Source organism: Suncus etruscus, chromosome X (genome assembly GCF_024139225.1).
Source record: "Suncus etruscus isolate mSunEtr1 chromosome X, mSunEtr1.pri.cur, whole genome shotgun sequence".
Classification (NCBI taxonomy): Eukaryota; Metazoa; Chordata; class Mammalia; order Eulipotyphla; family Soricidae; genus Suncus; species Suncus etruscus.
In genome coordinates this window covers 52,349,852-52,368,986 of record NC_064868.1, presented here as the reverse complement: position 1 = coordinate 52,368,986, position 19,135 = coordinate 52,349,852, and positions in this window count along the sequence as shown.

Sequence of the window (19,135 nt, the reverse complement as noted above, 5' to 3'; positions counted from 1 at the left end):
GACCACCCCTAACACAGCCAGCAGGGGTAGTAATACTACAGCCCTACGAGTTCGGTGTCCTCCCAGGAGGTCTATGCTGGGAAGAGGGACTGGTTCAGTTCCTGGGAGAACATCAATGTTGGGTAGCAGGAAGGCAGGTGCACAAATGCCTGTGCTATTTCTGGGTAACACTGGATAAGCCAAATTTCCTTCACAGACCCAGACCTGTCCTGGGGGGAGGCATCCCAAGTCCAACGAGACTTCGGAGATGTTAGAGCACCTTGTTGTTGGTACTTGCCCTAAATCTATGGTTAGTGAGTAATTTCTAACATAGCAAGTGGAGGAGTCAAATTCCTGAGGGATTACTTTAAAGGGCTTGGTATAGGTGCAGTTTGAAAAGCTACTTATATTTGGTTTAGGCACAGGTATTGCTAATGGCCAATCGTTACTCATTTTCATGCATAGCCAGCAGTCAGCCGCTAAGCTTGGATTGGTTTGATTTAAGAGCTTGTGAGTGTACTTTAGAATGTCGTGTATATTTGAATCCAGATCCTCATTTAGCACCCTAGCTTGAAGGGAGGGGTGCTTGGGCCAGTTTGGCATTAGGTTATAAACTTCCTTTTCGGCCCATTCTATAGCTTCCTTTTCTTTTTCTTGATCTGTGGGCCCTCCCCCATCTGATATATGTAAAGGGGCTTTTAGAGGCCAGCAGACCACATCTCCAATATTTGCTAGACAATGTGCTGCCCCGTATGGAGTTTTAAAAGTTTCAGGACCCCATTCACCTCCCGTGCTCCCCTTGTAGGTATCAGTTAGTCTCGCCACCAGGTAGAGTTGGCCATTTTTAACGCACTGCTGATAGTTTTTATAGCACCGTGAGTGTACCTGAGTTAGCTCTACACATCCTGGGGGGCAGGTTCCTTTCGTGTCCGGGGGAAGGGGTTGGGGTTTTTGCTTACATACCCACTGAGCCTTGATTTCACCTGTGGAAGCTGATGGCTTGAGCTGGAGATAGGCCGTTTTAGTGCCACAGTCGACTGCCTGTGTAGCTCGGTACTCAGGTTTGAACTGATGACCTCCGGGGCAGTCACAGGGGTTACCGTAGAGAGTCCTTAACAGCTTTTGGTGTTCCACTGGCCGATCAAACCCCCCTAAGACTGGGGGCATTAGAAGTAACCACAGGAGTTGAGGCAGGAGGAGCAGTTTGCTGGCGTTTAAGCCGGATTTTGAGCGGGTTTTCTGCTCGCTCCACTGCCCACTCATTCTGATTAAATTCTATTGGTGCTGGCTTTAAATGTGAGGCGTGTATCCATGCCGCAATACCGTCTACCTTAACTGCAGTAGGGGTCGTGAGGAGGACAACATACGGTCCCTTCCACCTGGGTTCTAGTGTTAGAGCACGATGTCGCCGCACGAGGACTGAGTCTCCTGGCTTGTAGTTGTGTGGTACTGTCAGGTCCCCGGGCTCGTATGCTTGCTGAAGAATTTTCCAGATGCACTTTTGCAGCGTGGTGACAGCAGCCAGTCGGGCAGTCAAGGGGGAAGAGGAAGCAAGAGAAGGTTCGTAAGTATCAGTTATAACTTTTACTGGGGGAGGAGCCCCATATAGGATTTCAAAAGGGGTTAAACTACACTGGGAGGGGAGAGGGGTGTTTCGAGCCCGGAAAAGGGCTGAAGGGAGGAGGGAAATCCAGTCACTTACGCCAGTCTCTAGAGATAATTTAGTTAAAGTCTCCTTAATAGTTCTATTCATACGCTCTACCTGTCCTGAGCTGTGGGGATGATAGGCACAATGTAGCTTCCAATTGATTCCCAGAGCCCTGGCCAATCCCTGACTTACCTGGGCCACGAAAGCAGGTCCGTTATCGGACCCGATTACCTGGGGAAGTCCGAACCTGGGGAAAATATCATCCAGAATTTTCTTAGATACCATTTGCGCAGTTTCATTTTTACAGGGGTAGGCTTCTACCCAGCCGGAAAAAGTGTCCACAAAAACTAATAGGTATTTCAGTCCATATTTGGTGGGCTTCATCTCGGTGAAGTCAATCTCCCAGTGCTGTCCAGGTCGTATTCCTCTTAATCGTTTTCCCATTTTGATTCTTCCAGGGTAGGCATTTACCAGCTGACATGGCTGGCACGACTTAACAACTTGTTCTGCAAGTTTTTTTATTTCCTCGGGGCGCGTGTCCCCCAGCCAGTCTCTTGCAATTTCTAACATTTTCCTGGGCCCTAGGTGGGTGAGGCGATGGAGTGTTTTTAGGTACTCTTGAATTCTTGAAGTTTTCTCTTGTCTAGGTACTTCCTTGAGTGGCAACAACCTTCTTGCCTCTGGGTCAGGCTCTTCTATTTCTTCCGGATTTAGTTCAGCAATTTTTGTAGTTTTCCACTCCGGCTTGAGTGGAGGTATAGGGATGTCTTCTCTGACCCATACTAATGCCTCCTCCTGAAGTGGCCTTGGTCCTGCGACAGGGCAGGGCAGTAGTCCCTCAGCTGCAGCCTTTGCCTCTGCATCTGCTTTTCGGTTCCCTGCTGCTACTGCTCCATTTCCTTTTTGATGTCCGGGGCAGTGAACGATGGCCAGTTCTTTGGGGAGTTGAAGGGCAGATAATAATTCCAGTATTTCCTTTTTATTTTTAATGTCCTTTCCTGCTGAAGTCAGCAGCCCTCGTCTTTGATAAATTATGCCATGGACGTGGGCGGTTCCAAAAGCATACCAACTATCTGTGTAGATGGTGGCTTTCTTCCCCTTTGCTAATTTTAAAGCTTTTGTTAATGCAATTAGTTCTGCCCGCTGAGCAGAAGTTCCATCTGGCAGCCGTTGGGCCCAAACCACTTTATGATTGCTTACTACTACTGCTCCGGCTCTTCTTTCTCCTCCTTTTACAAAACTGCTTCCGTCTGTAAACCATATCACATCTGACTGCTTTAACGGCTGGTCCTGGAGATCTTTTCTGGTACTGCTTTCCTCAGCCAGTATGTCTTGGCATTTGTGCAGTATCGGCTCTGCTTCTTCTTCAGGCAGCAGAGTGGCCGGGTTTAAGGTGGCGGGTACTCCGATATGAATTCTGTCTTTGTCTAGCAGAATACTTTGATAGTGTGTAATTCTTGCATTTGAGAGCCACCGGTCCGGAGGCTGGCGGATGATGCTTTCCAGTGCATGTGGGGCTACTATAGTTAGCTTTTGCCCAAGGGAGATCTTGTCAGCATCTTTTACCAAAAGGGCCGCGGCTGCAATTGCCCTAAGGCACTTGGGCCAGCCACTGGCTACTGTGTCCAATTTCTTTGATAAGTAGGCAACTGGTCTTTTCCACGGCCCAAGTGTTTGGGTTAAGACGCCTCTGGCCACCCCGCCTCTTTCTTCCAGAAATAAAGTGAATGGCTTACTCACATCAGGTAGAGCCAGCGCTGGGGCGGACAGCAGGGCCGTCTTGATTGCATTGAAGGCTTGTTGGCAATCAGGAGTCCATTCAAATGCTGCATCTCCCTTTGTGAGATGGTATAGAGGTGCTGCCAGGTTGGCAAAACCCGGAATCCATAAACGGCAAAACCCTGCTGTTCCTAGGAACTCACGCAGCTGACGCCGTGTTGTTGGTGGCGGGATTTGGGCAACTACTTTTTTCCGAGCCTCCGTCAGCCATCGTTTGCCATCACGTAGGGTGTATCCTAGGAACGTTACCTCCTGTCTGCATAATTGGGCCTTCTTGGCAGAGGCCCGGTATCCCAGCTGGGCTAGCTCTTGTAGCAAATCTAGAGTGGCTTGCCTGCAACTGCCCTCGGTTTCGGCAGCGATCAACAGGTCATCGACATACTGTAACAGAGTTACCTGTGGGTGTTGTTCGCGAAAAGCACTTAGGTCCTGATGCAAAGCTTCATCAAAAATGGTGGGGGAGTTTTTAAATCCTTGCGGGAGTCGTGTCCATGTCAGCTGGCCTGAGATGCCGGCCTCTGTGTCTGTCCACTCGAAAGCAAACAATGGCTGGCTAGCTGGGTGCAAGGGTAAGCAGAAGAAGGCATCTTTCAAATCCAACACAGTGTACCAAATTCTGTCTGGACTGACGGTACTAAGCAGATTGTAGGGGTTGGGCACCGTAGGGTGAATGTCTTCCACCCGGGCATTAACTGCCCTCAAGTCCTGTACTGGTCTATAGTCCCCGGAGCTAGGTTTCTTGACAGGGAGGAGTGGAGTATTCCATTGGGACTGGCATTTTACCAGAATTCCTTGCTTATAGAGCTTTCTGATGTGGGGAGTTATTCCCTGCTTTGCTTCTTGACTCATGGGGTATTGCCTGATTCTTACAGGGGTTGCGGTTGCCTTTAATTCCACCACTACTGGTGCCTGTAGTTTCGCCAGCCCTAGTCCAGCAGTCTCGGCCCATGCTGCTGGTGCTATTTCTAACCACCAGTCCAGATCTGTTTTGGAGGTATGGATTTCTTCCTCAAATATTCTATACTCGTCTTCAGCTCTCATGGTTAGAATGGATGTTCCAATAGGTTGGACTTTTGGATTCCTAAAAATTACCTCAGGGCCTGTTTCCTCAAAAGTAATTTGTGCCCTTAATTTAGTTAATAGGTCTCGACCCATTAAAGGTGAAGGACAGTCTGGAATGACCAGGAAGGAGTGCTTTATTTCTCCTCTCCCCAGATCCATTGTACGACTAGTAGTCCAGGGTCTGTACTTGCTTCCATTTGCTCCCTGTACTAAAGTTAGTTTGTTTGCCAATGGCCCTAGTGGTTTCTTCAGGACTGAATATACTGCTCCTGAATCTAACTCAAAATCCACGGGAGTCCCCTCCACTTTAAACTTAGCCCTGAGCTCCGGGAGGGGATTGGAGCCCCGACCCCCTCATTCGGAGTCTATTGCTAGGGTCTTTGTTGAGCGAGGTTTCGGGGGTTGGGAGCACTCCCGTGCCCAGTGCCCTATCTGTCCACATCGAACACACTGGTCCTTCTCGAGCTTGCGCGGCTTCCGTCGTGATCCTAAATCGCGACGCGGGCCTGAGCTCCATCCCGGGTTCTTACGTGGGCCCAGGTCCCTGTCTGCCCTTTCTGCACTGACTGATACGGCCAGGGCTCTTGCTATTTCCTTAGTTCTCCTGTAATCTCTCCGATCTTCCTTCCACTCTCTCTCTAATCTTTCTTTCTCTTCCTCTTCCTTCTTACGCTTTTCTCTCTCTTCTTCCCACTCTCTACGTTCCTTTTCTAACCTTTCTTCTCTTTCTTCTTTTGTTTCTCTTTTCTCATATATCTTTTCTGCCTCTTTTAACACATCCTGCAAATTTTTGCCTTGTATGTTTTCTAGCCGCTGTAACTTCCTTCTAATATCTGTTGCTGACTGTCCTACAAAAGCCATGATTACTGATGCCTGATGGACCTCAGAAGCAGGGTCAAATGGGGTATATCGCCTATATGCCTCCATTAGTCTTTCTAGGAAGACAGCTGGTGGCTCCTCTGGCCCTTGTATTATTTCTTTTACCTTGGCTAAATTTGTGGGCTTTCTAGCAGCTTCCCGGAGACCTCTCATGAGTGTCTGGCGATAAGTGGACAGATGTTCCCTACCTCCAGGAGCGTTGGGGTCCCAGTCAGGTCTGCACAAAGGAAAGATGTCATCTATTTCATCAGGCCTGTCGGTGATTAGACCACCATTTCCAATCACATTTTTCCGTGCTGCGGCCAGGATTCTATTTTGTTCCTCAGTAGTAAAGAGGGTTTTTATCAGTTGTTGGCAATCATCCCAGGTTGGTTGATGAGTGTTCATTAGGGAGTCAAAAAGGTTGATTAATTTAGTAGGGTCCTCTGAAAAAGAAGGATGATTTAGCTTCCAATTGTACAAATCAGAGGAGGGAAAAGGCCAGTACTGTAAGGTAGGCATATTTCCACCATGCCCATCGGGCAAAGGAACGTTGGGGACCACTGGTCTTAGTGGCATGATAGATGCTGCAAGAGGGGCAGAGCTTTGTCCTCTTAGCTGGCTCCGGGTCCCTGCAGCTGGTCCTGTGCGTCCATCCCCTCCCTCTGAGTCAGGGGGGGAGGGTGGATAGTATGATTCCTGTCCGTCTGTTGTTAAAACAGACAGCAGGCAAGGGGCCCGGTCATGCCCCTTGGTTAATAGTGGTGGTGGTGGTGGCTGGGGAGGGGCAGTGGGAGCTGACAGTGTGGACGGTTCCCCCCTCCCCAATGCAGGCGCTGGGTTGACCCACCACACCCCCTGGTCTGCCCTTCCCTTCTCCGCACTTTCGCAAGTTGAGGGAGACGCGCGGGGGCAGACAGCTCCTGGCTCTGCAGACCCGGGAAGCAGCCACGCCCCCTGACCCGCCCTTCCCTTCTCCGAACTTTCGCAAGTTGAGGGAGATGCAGGGGGGCAGACAGCTCCGCGATCTGCAGACCCGGGAAGCAGCCACGCCCCCTGACCTGCTCCCTGCTTCTCTGCACTTTCGCAAGTTGAGGGAGACGCGCGGGGGCAGACAGCTCCTGGCTCTGCAGACCCGGGAAGCAGCCACGCCCCCTGACCCGCCCCCTGCTTCTCCGAACTTTCGCAAGTTGAGGGAGACGCAGGGGGGGCAGACGCTCCCTGCTGTGTGGATGCGGGCAGGGCGAATCTCCGTTCTGTGGGCCTGTATGGGGGGGGCTCAAAAAGAAGAAGATCAGTTGTATCTGGATAAATGTTGGGGAACTGTGGTGGGCATAGAGGTGAGCCGGGAGGGGCTGGCTTCGTTATTTCCTCCGGGGCGCCTCCTTCTTGGGTTCTTACAGGAAGAATGCTATGGTTATTAGGTGGGGGTAAGGAAGAGCGCTCAGGGTCAGGCGGCAAGGCGACCAGGCTGTCGGGAGCTGTTGGAAACAGAAAGGGGCGCATCCATTCCGGGGGGCTTTCACACAAATCTTCCCAAACAAGAATATAGGACTCCTGTTCTGGGTGTCCCTCCGGTTTGGCGCGGTAGATAACGCTTTTTACTTTCCGTACCGATGGCAAATGAAAAGAGCCTCCCTTAGGCCACCCTACACCAAAGGAGGGCCATTCAAAAGAGCAAAATGCCTGCCATTTTCTCTTCTTTATAACCCAAGACTGTTTCTTTGCCCTTTTGTTAACTTCTTTCCAGTGCTCTAGTGTAAGAGCAAGTGGTGTGGATTGTACTTGTCCCATTGCTGCCTGGTCTCACCAGCCTTATGCACAAACAGCTGTTACCAAGCCTCTCTTTCACACAGAATACTTGACAGCAATAATTCAAGCCCTCTTTCCACACCGAACAGTATAACAACCAACAAGAAATAAAAAAAAAACACAATACAGAGTCCGATTTGGAACACGAAAACAAAGGTAGGGTGTTCCGTAGAGAGAAAACAACAAACTGGGATGAGTGTACCAGAATACGAGGCTGGATCAGTCCAGTTACAGGTAGAAGGACAGAGAGAATTAGTCGCAGAAGACATAGAAAAAGAATGTCCGACCACTTGAGGGGGTAGTGTATTGCTTAAACCAATGTGTTCCTAAACGGTGCTCAGTTTGTCTTGCTGGAGGGCAAGTCTATCTGGAGAGACTTGTCTGAGACCCTTTATTCTTCACCAGGATTTATCTATCGGACCACGTCTTTTATGGAGAAGACAGGGTACCTGGCTCCGGGGGACTTTTGCGGTCGGACTCAGTAGCGTTAGTTTAGATACAGAAAGTTTTTCGGCTCGACAGTCAAAGGACGAGCCCCAAGGGACTCACAATAGAGAAACACAATGACGATATCAGAATTGCCAGATATTCAACTCAAATCGCAAGCCAATATTCCAACAACAGTTTCAAATCCAATAATAGCGACAGAAAGCAAACCTACGACGCAGACAAACCTTTACACAGACAGACCTCCTTCCTGCAACCAGGGAATGTCTTCCCCGTTGCTTTAAATCGCCTCCTAGGCTCCCTGGTGCACGCGGCCAGGGATGTGACTTTGCGTTGGAGTTCGTCAACTCCTTTGCCACTCGGTATACGCGTCGAGTGGGAACCTCAGTCTGGGATTCCAAAGTCACACACTTCCACGACTAAGCCCCTTAGTCGAATTACCAGGTCTGTTTGCAATAGCGCTTCCCACAGATAAACCCAGAGCAAAGCACACGGGGAACTAGAGAGTGAGCTAAGGGGAGGAGGAGGGAGAAGGGATCCCAGGGAACTCACCAAGCAGACCTTGTTCACTCGTCCGTCTCGGGCGGGGTGTGTAAGGGTCTCCTGGTGGCTCGCCAAAATGAAAAGTCCGGACGACCCGACCCCCCAGTTGCCCAGCACAGAATAGTGAAAAAGGCACGTGCTCAGCAAATTGCAGGCAAGTTCCAGTTTTAATCTGATCGATCAGAGGTTCGAAACGTGCTCAGAGCAGAGCAGAGGTTGCGAACCCCAAGGTTTGAAATCAGGGGGTTTTTATACAGTTTTCAGGTGGGCTGTGTTATTTTTACAGAGGAAACAGGAATGGGCTTTGATATGGGGGAATCCGGAGGTTTTGGGGGTAGGTGTGAGTAGGGTCCAGACTTCAAGTCTCCAAGTGAGCGGGATTCAGACATTAAGTCTCCAAGATGTCTTCAGCACAATTAATGCAGGGTCTGTAAAACCATGGGGAGCCAGCAAATGGATCAGCACCTGTAACTCAGTAGATAAAAGACAAGCAGGTAGTTAACACAGAGGGGAGGTTGAGGGGGGAACATTGCATTGCATGAGAAAGAGACAGACAACTCCCATCAGGAATGTGTAGGGGAAAATATGTTTTTCACTTCTTTCAGTTTCTATAATTTTTTCTATAAATTTGTTTTCTTTTATTTCAATATGTATACAGTATAATCAGGTCAATTATTGCGGTTTTCTTAACAAACATTTTCTCTTCTTTTTAAGTATAAAAATCATTACTTTATAATCTTATTGCTACTATGTTAAAAGTTTTGCTTCTTTTATTTTTCCTTATATTTCTAGCCTCTAAATATACCTACCACCACTACCTTATCTACTTGCTTATATAATGCATTTAAATATTATAACCTTACCTTGTTTTATAACCAATCTGTACTAATTAATAATTGTAAGTGCTTTTACTTAATTTTTGTATTTCATTGCAAATTAATTTTTATCCTCCCACAGTAAACAAAAACACGTGCACCTCTAAAACAATCTTAAAGTTTTTACATCTAATCTGCTCAAATCCCACTAATCAATTTAATCCTTTCCAGGAATTAAAACTACAAATTTATACCAGTCAATTGCATTCCCTTGCAATCAAAGTAACTAAAAATCTTTCTTCCTTTCTTATAGGCAAATAATACAGCTCCTTTAACATCCCAAATACAAATAATGCAAATTCTCTACCCTCACTTTCTCCTAACAACCTTTGTTTTATAGAACTTCTACAACATAAGTCCAAAAGAAAAGCATATAGCACCCCCAAAGCATAATTAAAAGCTATTTAATTTTTCTACAGGTCTCAAGTTTCTCTGGAACCCAGTCAAAGTAATACAATTACCATGCCCCCACTAATTTTTTCACTTAAGTTTTCCAGTTTTCTTCAAAAAAACTTCACAAAAACTACTGACGCTAAAACGCTATCTGCCTAAGAAGAGCAGTCTCCCTCCTGCATAAAGCTAACAGGCTCACACCCAGCACCCCTGCTGATTTCACCTAACAACTCCAGCTGCATTTTCAACCCCCAGTCCTGTAACTTCTGCAAAAATCGCCATCACTGCTCACCCCTGAAGGCTGCCTGAAAACAGATGACGTCACACCCGCAGCTGAACTTACGAACTCTAAAATTTTAAAAACTGAACTTATGAACTCTTCAACAAAATATCATCTTTTATTCTTCTAAGTATATGTTTCCTGTTTAACCTACCTTCTTAAAAGCAGCAACAAAACTTGTATTATCATTGTAATTTGTAACAAAAAAAAATTTTTTTTGTATATGTGTTTTTAATTTGCAAACCAGCAATTCCCCTTCCAAATATTTCCCAGCAAAAATTGTTTCATATATGCCATGTTATTACTATTGCTTAAATTGTCCTCTAATTTCCAACTTTCCTATGCTTCTTCTTTATTTCTAACTTTTCTTAATAATGTAGTATTACTCAATCTTCTCCTTACAATTCTCTCACTTATAATATCTTACTTATTTGTTTTTTTTTATTCCTCAGTGCCAGTGCACATTCTCAATTTTTATATTTTTTACAATCAACTGTCTATATTTTAATTTTCATATAATAGTATATACTTTATACCTTATATAGCTAAGTGTATCATAGCTCCTTATCCCACCTTGCAAATAATGATTATAACTTTTGGCTCTTTTGGTACTGTCTCTATTCTTTCTAATTGTACTTATTACAAAAAATAGCATACGTAAGGTATTTTGCCTCGCATGCAAATGAAAGGTCCGGAAGTCCTAATTTAGTTACCCGGCGCAGAGAAATGAAGAGGCTGATGAGTTCCAGCAGATACTTTGAAAAGTGCTTTAATACTGACCAGTCAAATGGCCAGGGTCAAAGTTCCCCCAGAATAGAAAGGGGACCAAAGACCTCGTGGGTCCCTCATCACCCCCTTATATAGGATGGGAAGTGGGAGGGGAAGAAGAGTCCTTGAGGGCTGGACTTCCGCTACGATAACACCAATGATTCGTGAGGTAGGGGTAGAGGTGGGGCCGAGGCAGTGACGACTTCCTTAAGGGTGGGGCCAAAGCAGTGACAACTTCCCTAAAGGGCGGGGCACCCACCAAGGTTGGTGGGGGGGGGCTGATTTCCCTTTTCAATCCCCACTTCTTGTACTGGAGGCTTCTAATCCTAGAAGCCAATGTGATTTTGGGGCCTTTACTTTCTGATATTACTGGTCATAATTATTTGCATGAGCTAACCCTGCATGGGCCATTGGCTACCAGAAGTAAAAAGGCTTAGGAGGGGCCCCAGTAGGAGTATTAGATAGGGGAGAATTCCATTCCATAAAGACCATAAGGGACCATTTAATAGCTTTGTATCTTGGCCAGCTACTCTTGATGGTGCTTGATTCTGTTTTACACATTTGAAATTAACTTTTGTGAGAGTTTGTTATTTCTGTTTAGCCCTGCTAGTTCTGCTTTTCCAGTTACCAATTTTCCTGCAACTTCTGAGCCCTACCAGTAGAGTGCTCAGACCTAGGAGTGCCTAAGAAATGTATGCTAGGCAGAGGGATGGGCTCTGTTCCTGGGATGATGTTAATGTTGGGGAGCACTAATGCTGGGATGCATAAGCCAAATTTTTACCACATATTTATACCCGTTTTGGAGGTAAATACCCTGGGCTAGAGGGAGCAGGCAGGACTTTTGAGCACTGAGTACCTTCTACCTGACCCAGGTTTACAGATTTGGTGCTGTTATGAATAGCAAACAGAAGATTTAAAGCTAAACGGGATTACCTTTTGACATAAGTACAGCTAGAAGAAGCAAAGGTTAGATTACCTAGTGAGACAGGGACAGCCAGAGGCCAATTTCCCCCACCCCCAAGAGGGAGTTAAAGGCTGAGGTTTTGCTTTACACACCCATTCCGGCTCCCCCAAACACACACATGGGAAGTAGAGGACCGGAGGTAAGCAGTTCGAGCCCTTCCTTAGCAAGTGCCAGGGAGAGCATTTTCAGAGTTAGTGAGTGCATTAGGGCTGAAGTGTGCCCGCCGGACCCGTATCTTGAGAGGATCCTCAGTGTGCTTCACTTTTCAGGTTTTAGATGGAAGGCGTGAACCCAGGAAGCATGCAGTTTACCTTGACAGCAGTTCTTTTCACATAGGCTGTGAATTCCACAACGAAAATAAGGAGGTTTCTGCTTTCTTTTCTTCATTTCTGCAACTTAAACAGCTGTTGGGGTAGAGAGCCCTAAACTCCAGTTGCCTTTCCTGCACTGGGTCAGACAGAGATGAAGAAATTTTATTTTTATTAATGACTGTTTTACTTTTAACATTACCAAGAGAAGCATAATTTTTGCTACCTGCTCTAACCTCTGGGATAGATAGGCATAATGTTATTCTTAGTAGTTAACTTGGCTTATTAATTTCTGCGGCCTTTATTTTCTTCTTATTTTCCTTATAGCTTTTTCTGATGACCATTTTGCTTTAGAGATTTCATTACCCTAGAAGTTATTAGAGGGAACGTGGTCGAAGATCAATCTTCTGTAGCTACTTCAGGCTGACAGGGGACTGCAGTTTCAATCTCTAGATAGGGTGAAATCTCATATTTCCCTAAAGGAGCAGTTAACTGGTTTACTTTTGCAGTTTTAACACCTGAAAAGGATTAGATTAATTATACAGGGGAATATTACTTAACCCACTCAGGCCTTGGAGCAGTAAATAGCACAACTTGAATGGCACAGCTGTTCTTATTGTCTGTAATGATAGCACAAATTAATCAACAGAAAACAAAGCATTATAGCATTATGAATAAACACAGTTTTGAGTTACTTCAGTTAGACTAACATTTGCATTTACAATTTATGATTTGGTTTAATACAACTAGTAAGAGCATTTTTACATAAGTTACTTCAAAGAAGTGGGTTTTAAATTAGGCCCACTAGAATTTTAATTAGCTACCAAAAATGGTTTTTCTCTCCACCTTTACCTTGTACCTTACCCGGTATTTGAATAACTTGGCTTTTTCCTTTGCACATATACAGCACTGTTGGAGAAATCTCCATCTGGGGCACCCCCATTACTTACAGAGCTTTTCTGAGGATAGGTTGTGGACACTGCAGGTTTTTCACAGTCACTCAGGTTTGGCTGATGAGTTGGTCGGTTCAGCATGAGGTTCTTCTGGCTGGGCATCTCACCCTCTGCAGGAATTTTTAGAGGTGACTTGTCTGTTCCACTCCTCTCCAGGTTTGGAAGAGACTGACCTCGAATTCTCTTCTCCTGAGATAGAGGGGGAGAGCAGGGCCCACAGGCTGTGATGATCTTCTAGGAAAATCTTCAATTTCCTTACTCAGGCCATTTATTTCAGTCTCTCGCCGGTGCCTGCTTGTCACATCGCCTCAACTCCAATTATTCCTCTGAAAGAGGGCTTTGGGGTTCCCTTACTAATTTTTTTGATTTTCTGTTTGCATGAGGACTACTCCTCATGCAGAGAGAAAAGCCATTTGCTTGTATTTTGTGCAAAGCAACATGATGCCATGATATAAATGGTACTAAAAGGTTCTGGGAGAAGAGAAAAAGCAAATATTACTTAAATTACTTAGATAATTCTAGAATATTTTTCTGCAACGAAATATTTTATACATTTTTAAAACCATGACCAATTTTATAAAACCTCCTGTGATACAAATATTAATGTTTTTGGTAACATATAATGAAAAATTGCAAAATAATATTTTAATTATGCTTAATTCTAAATATAGAAATTCACTTAGTTTTCTAAACAGAAAACACCAGCAATTTACGTTACACAAATTAATGTTGAAAACCAGAAAGAATGAATACTTACTACTTTTGGTAGAACATGCTTAAAAACACTTACACTTTTTTTTAACCTAGAGACATATTAATAATTATTTAGATTGATTATACAGATTTTTTTATTACACATTATTAATTTTTACACCACTTTCCTTTTTACATGCAAGGCAAACGCCCTACCATTTGGCTCCTTCTCTTTTCCTTCCCTTTTTTTTTTTTTTTAAGCTTCACCACACATTCTTTTGCAGTGGTTCTGCTGCTAAAAATTTTCACGTGCACCGAAAAACAAACAAACAAAAATAACAACAGTAATTTGCAACATTCTTTTATTAATTTTTTTAAGAAACCTTTAAGTTAGAAATTTAAATGCTTAAAAAAATTTTTTTCTGACTTCCAAACCATTTGCTAGATTTTTCTTTGATATGTAAATGACCTACATTCCCCAGCCAGGTGAGGCTGGGAGGACAATAGTTTGCCCTGGGGCGTGGTGAATTTCTTCACCACGTGGTGAGTTTAAAAAGCATTTTTTTTTTCTTCAGCTAGAAAAAAAAGCGGCCAGTTGCTCTTTTTTTGGCCTGAACACATGGCAGGATAATTGGGGATTGCAAAATTCAGAAATTCTCCAGGGAAAATTTGTCCCTGATGGCCATTTGAGAAATCTGGGATTTGCAATCTCCAACACCCTCCGCCATGTTCCTAGCGTGGCCCTTGCACGCGCCCGCTTCCTGGTTGGGTGGGGAGCGGGTTAGGCGGGTTTCGGGCGCCCTTTCGCAGCGCCACGGGCGGCGGGGGTCGCGCGTCCCGCTGGGCCTCCCGATCCCGGGCTGGGACGACTGACGGGCGAGGGAGACGCGGGCTCGGCCCCTTTCCCCAGGGGTCGGCCCGCGAGAGGGGGCGCGTCCCGTGGTTAGACCAAAGAAAAAAACATAGAACACACAGACAAAAACAAACAAACAGACAAACAGTGGCGCCACACGGAAAACAACCCAAACGAATGCGTTCAAGTAATCTTTTCCCAAAGTTCTAGTGTCAGAGTAAGTGGGGTGGATTGAATTTGTCTCATCAAACTTGTAGAATTGCCAGGAAGGCGGACAGGCAAAGGGGGGAGTCAAATGAACATCCAGAGACACAACTGTAAAATTCACAGATTCCTAGACAGACGGCTATGCTAATAACAACCAAGTTTTTGAGCTCCACAAATCACAGGCAGACAACCTCCTAGCAGCAGCGGGAACGTCTTCCCGCCGCTCTTACTGAACCCCTGGGGTACCACCAGGGTCGTGACGTAAGCAGCCAAAGCTCGTCAACTTTTCCTGCCCATCTGGTATACGCATCAGATGGGGAACCACACACACCTGGAAACGCATCAGGTGGAAGATTCCTTAGTCACCCGGGGGGACTCTAACCCCCCTATGAAACAAAGTCTGCTTCTACTTGGTTTCCACATCGAGCAAAGAGCTCATAACATTAGCCAAACCACCACAAAGTCAGCTTCCCGCTGGTCACAGACACGAAGCAAAGCGCGCGCTCTCACACACACACATACACATCAGAACTCACCAGACACCTGTTCATAACTCCATGCCGGGAATGAGGACTCCTGGCTGGCTCGCCAAAAATTGAAAAGGGAAATCAGCCCCCCCCCACCAACCTTGGTGGGTGCCCCGCCCTTTAGGGAAGTTGTCACTGCTTTGGCCCCACCCTTAAGGAAGTCGTCACTGCCTCGGCCCCACCTCTACCCCTACCTCACGAATCATTGGTGTTATCGTAGCGGAAGTCCAGCCCTCAAGGACTCTTCTTCCCCTCCCACTTCCCATCCTATATAAGGGGGTGACGAGGGACCCACGAGGTCTTTGGTCCCCTTTCTATTCTGGGGGAACTTTGACCCTGGCCATTTGACTGGTCAGTATTAAAGCACTTTTCAAAGTATCTGCTGGAACTCATCAGCCTCTTCATTTCTCTGCACCGGGTAACTAAATTAGGACTTCCGGACCTTTCACAAACAGTAATTCAAACTCCTATTTGGTCCCTAGTGTGCAAAAGGCTATCCTAAGCTCACAGCCAATAAAAGCCTAATATTGCCACCAGGTGCCTGCAAAAAAAAAAAAAAAAGGGTGAAATGTCACACCCCACTCAGAAGAGGCACACACCACAAGGTAGAGTGCCCTTCTGAGAAAGAAATTATATGCCAAAAAGGCCCGCAAAAAGCAGTCAAAATCACTTGACCCTTTGCGTGGATTATTTGGACATAATTTCATAAGGGCTGTAACTATTTCTCTCTTTATTTTAAACCTTTATTAGAAATCAGGCCTTAGTAAATTCTTTCTAACTAGAACAGCAATCAAACAGCCAAAAGTCTCCCATTTAATAGCTCCCTGTAAAAATTACCTTGGCCTAAATTCAGGCCTTTCCATAAACTTAGCTCATAATATAGTAATTTTCATTTTTTCCCCAAAACACTGATACATTCCTCACATCCCAATTCCCCTGTAATTACCTTTTCCTTCTGTTTTACCCAAAACTAGCAAACCCAAAACAAACTGGCCTTTTCACCTTCAGTATCAGCTCTTTTATATGCTAATCTAAGCCAGGGTCTTTCCTTTCTTTCCCAGCCTCTTTGATGTCTAGAATTTGCATCTGCCTTCCAAGTCTCTAACCTTTAAAAACAGCTAGCTCAAAAAATAAATTTGTCTTTCGTTTCTGCTAACGAAAGTCCCCATGCAATCTGCGTGGTTTCATTCATTTCTACAACATATTTTCCGTCGTTCGCCGTCCGTGTACCCACTTTCTCCCCGTGGGATTTTTCCCGAAACTCCACGAAGGATCTGTTTGCAGGCGCTGGCGTCTTGCGAACAGGTTTGGCCCGCAACATTTAGATACTTTGGTTTGCAATTTTGTTACTAAAGGTATAGCATGCTATTATTTCCTTTCAATACACAGTTCTTGTCCATGATGATGATTTCCAATTATTAGTGTCATAATGATACCTTCTCTGGCCTAACTGCATGTTCCCACTATTTGTGGCAAGCTTTCTGCCATGGACTGGTCCTGTCTCTTGTCACTATTGCTTACCATCCTCTCTTCTAGTCTCAGAATATTCAAGTCTTTTTTTCCCCACAAATCTAATAATTCATGTGTTCATTCTTGAGATTTCATCATAGTTTCCCTCTCAGACCCACTGGTTGTTCAGTAGGGATTTGTTTATTTTTCAGGTGTTAAATTTATTTCTCCACTTGTGTTTGTAATTCACATCTATTTTTTATGCTTCATGGTCTCAAAGGTAGTTGATAGATTTTCTGTCCTCTTGATTTTATTGTGGTATGTTTTATGGCCCAGCATGTGGTCTGTCTTAGATAATGTCTCATGTGCATTGGAGAAGAATGTATATTCTGCTTTTTTATCCGGCCTTATATAAATCTACTAAGCCTCTTCCATTTCTTTCTTCAATGCCAGTGTATTCCTCTGTAGTTTTTAGCCCAGTTGGATCTATTGAGATGACAGAGCATTGTTTACATCTCTAACTACTACTGTGTGTGACTCATGGCTTTCTTCATGTTCATTACCAGTTGTTTTAAGTGTTTAGCTGGCCCATCTTTTAGTGAAGACAAGTTCAGCAGTGTGATTTCTTCCTGAAATATATATATCCTTTGATTATTATGGCTCTGACTGTCTAAGCCTGAAGTCTATATTGACTGGTATTATTATGGCCAAATCTTAAGCATGCTTCTTGTTATGTAATTTCCTTTTTTTATCTTAATGATTTCAGCATTCTATCTCTATCTCTGGTTATCATCATTGTGGTCAAATATGCTTTGTGGTGATTTTATTTGGGTCTCTTTTAACTAGTACTCTTTGGGCATCCAGGATATAGGTGTATATACTCTTTAGCTCTGAACTTAGCAATGATATGTTTGTCAATTTTTCTAGGGCTTTTATTCCCTGACTTTGTATCCCCAATTATTCTTACATTATTTCAGTTGAATTTATTCCAAAGTTCTATTGTCATGTATTCGATAGATTTAAAGATTTTTCCATCTTCTGCTAATTTATTTTAAGAATTCTTTGAGATAACCCTTTCTCTACCAAAGGTGCTTTGTGTGAGGACCTCAGCCCCCTAACATTATAGAAGTCACTGATTGGGAAGAATCCAAAAAGAAAGCTCCATGGGATGGGGGACCAGCAGCAGCCAGATGAGTGGGACCCCTCACCCAGTTTCTGGCTCTGGAACTGAAGGCCCTTTCATCCCAGACAACTTTAATAGCCTAACACAGAAGAAGTTGGAGATTGAGAATACAAGCTCAGCCGAAGCTCAACTGAGGAAAAGCTGTTTTTCAGAACTTCCTGCACCTGGATTATCTAAAAAATTATCTTTGTTATTGGCTAATCTCTTGATCCTATTTGTATAGTCACTATATTGCTTTTTAAAATGTGTTTTATCTGTATGGGTCTTATTGTTTTTTATCTAATCCCTACTGCAAACAAAAAAAATTGTATCTAAAATTTTGTATCTAATTTTAGTAGTTTATTATTAATTTGCACAGTTTTGGGGAAATGCATAATGTTAGAATTTTAAAAATTCTCAGCTATCCTAGCAAATGTTTCCCAATTTCTCGGATATTTTATTGTGTATTATTATGTAGCAACTTATTCTCAAATGTTCTAATGTCTTTTTTCACAGATGTGGATGGAAAAGGAACTTGGATTCTATAGACTCTTATTAACAGCGCTCATTATAAGAATGTTTTAGCAAACTTATTTTCAAACTGTATACATCTGCAGAAATGTTTTTGTGATTTTGTTTAGAGAAGTTTATGGAAAGGAACTTGGATGTTCTAGACTTGTATTACAATGCTTGGGGTAGGAATGCTTAAGAATTTTCAAATTAAGTATACCTGCAGAAAGGTTCTAATGTTTATCTTCAGAGAAGTCTATGAAAAATATTGTGGGGCTGGGGTGGTGGTGCTAGCAGTAGGGTGTTTGCCTTGCACACACTAACCTAGGATAGACCATGGTTTGATCCACTGGCATCCCATACAGTCCCCCAAGCCAAAGTGATTTCTGAATGCATAGTCAGGAGTAACCCCTGAGCATCATCAGGTGTGGCCCAAAAACCAAAAAAAATATTGTGATATATATAAGGTATGGGAAAAGCTTATTGTTATGAAAATGATATATACAATTTAAACTTGATGATTTAAGATTTCTTCTCTGAGGTTCCAGTTTCTGTTGTAGAATAGTAGAACAAAAATTTTGTAACTTTTTTCTTCATATAAAAAGTGGAGTTGTAAAGTGAACCCTTCTCCAACTTTCTTTTACCCTAACCTCTTCTTTTGGTATGTAAAAGCCTACTTGGATTACAAGACCTCCTCCCACCTTGGTGGGTTTGGTCTGGATAATAAAGAAAGGGATTTGGCTTTTGGGCTCAGAAGAGAGAGCACATGACAGAGATAGCTGACTCTAGTGAATATCTTTTCTGACTGCTCTATATAATTTCTCCGCTGCTACTCTGTTTCATCAGACCTGTCTGTCTAAGGGGTTAGAACCACATTGCCTAGGGCAGCTTCACCCAACTCGTGGTTATTTATATTTTTTATTTTACAATAACTTTATATCCTTTCAGCACCCAGTTCTTGTCCAGATTGATCGTTTCCAAGTATTATTGTCATTGTTGTTCTTTCTCTCCCCTAACTGCACCCCTCCACTATTTATAGTAAGCTTTCTACCATGGATTGCTCCT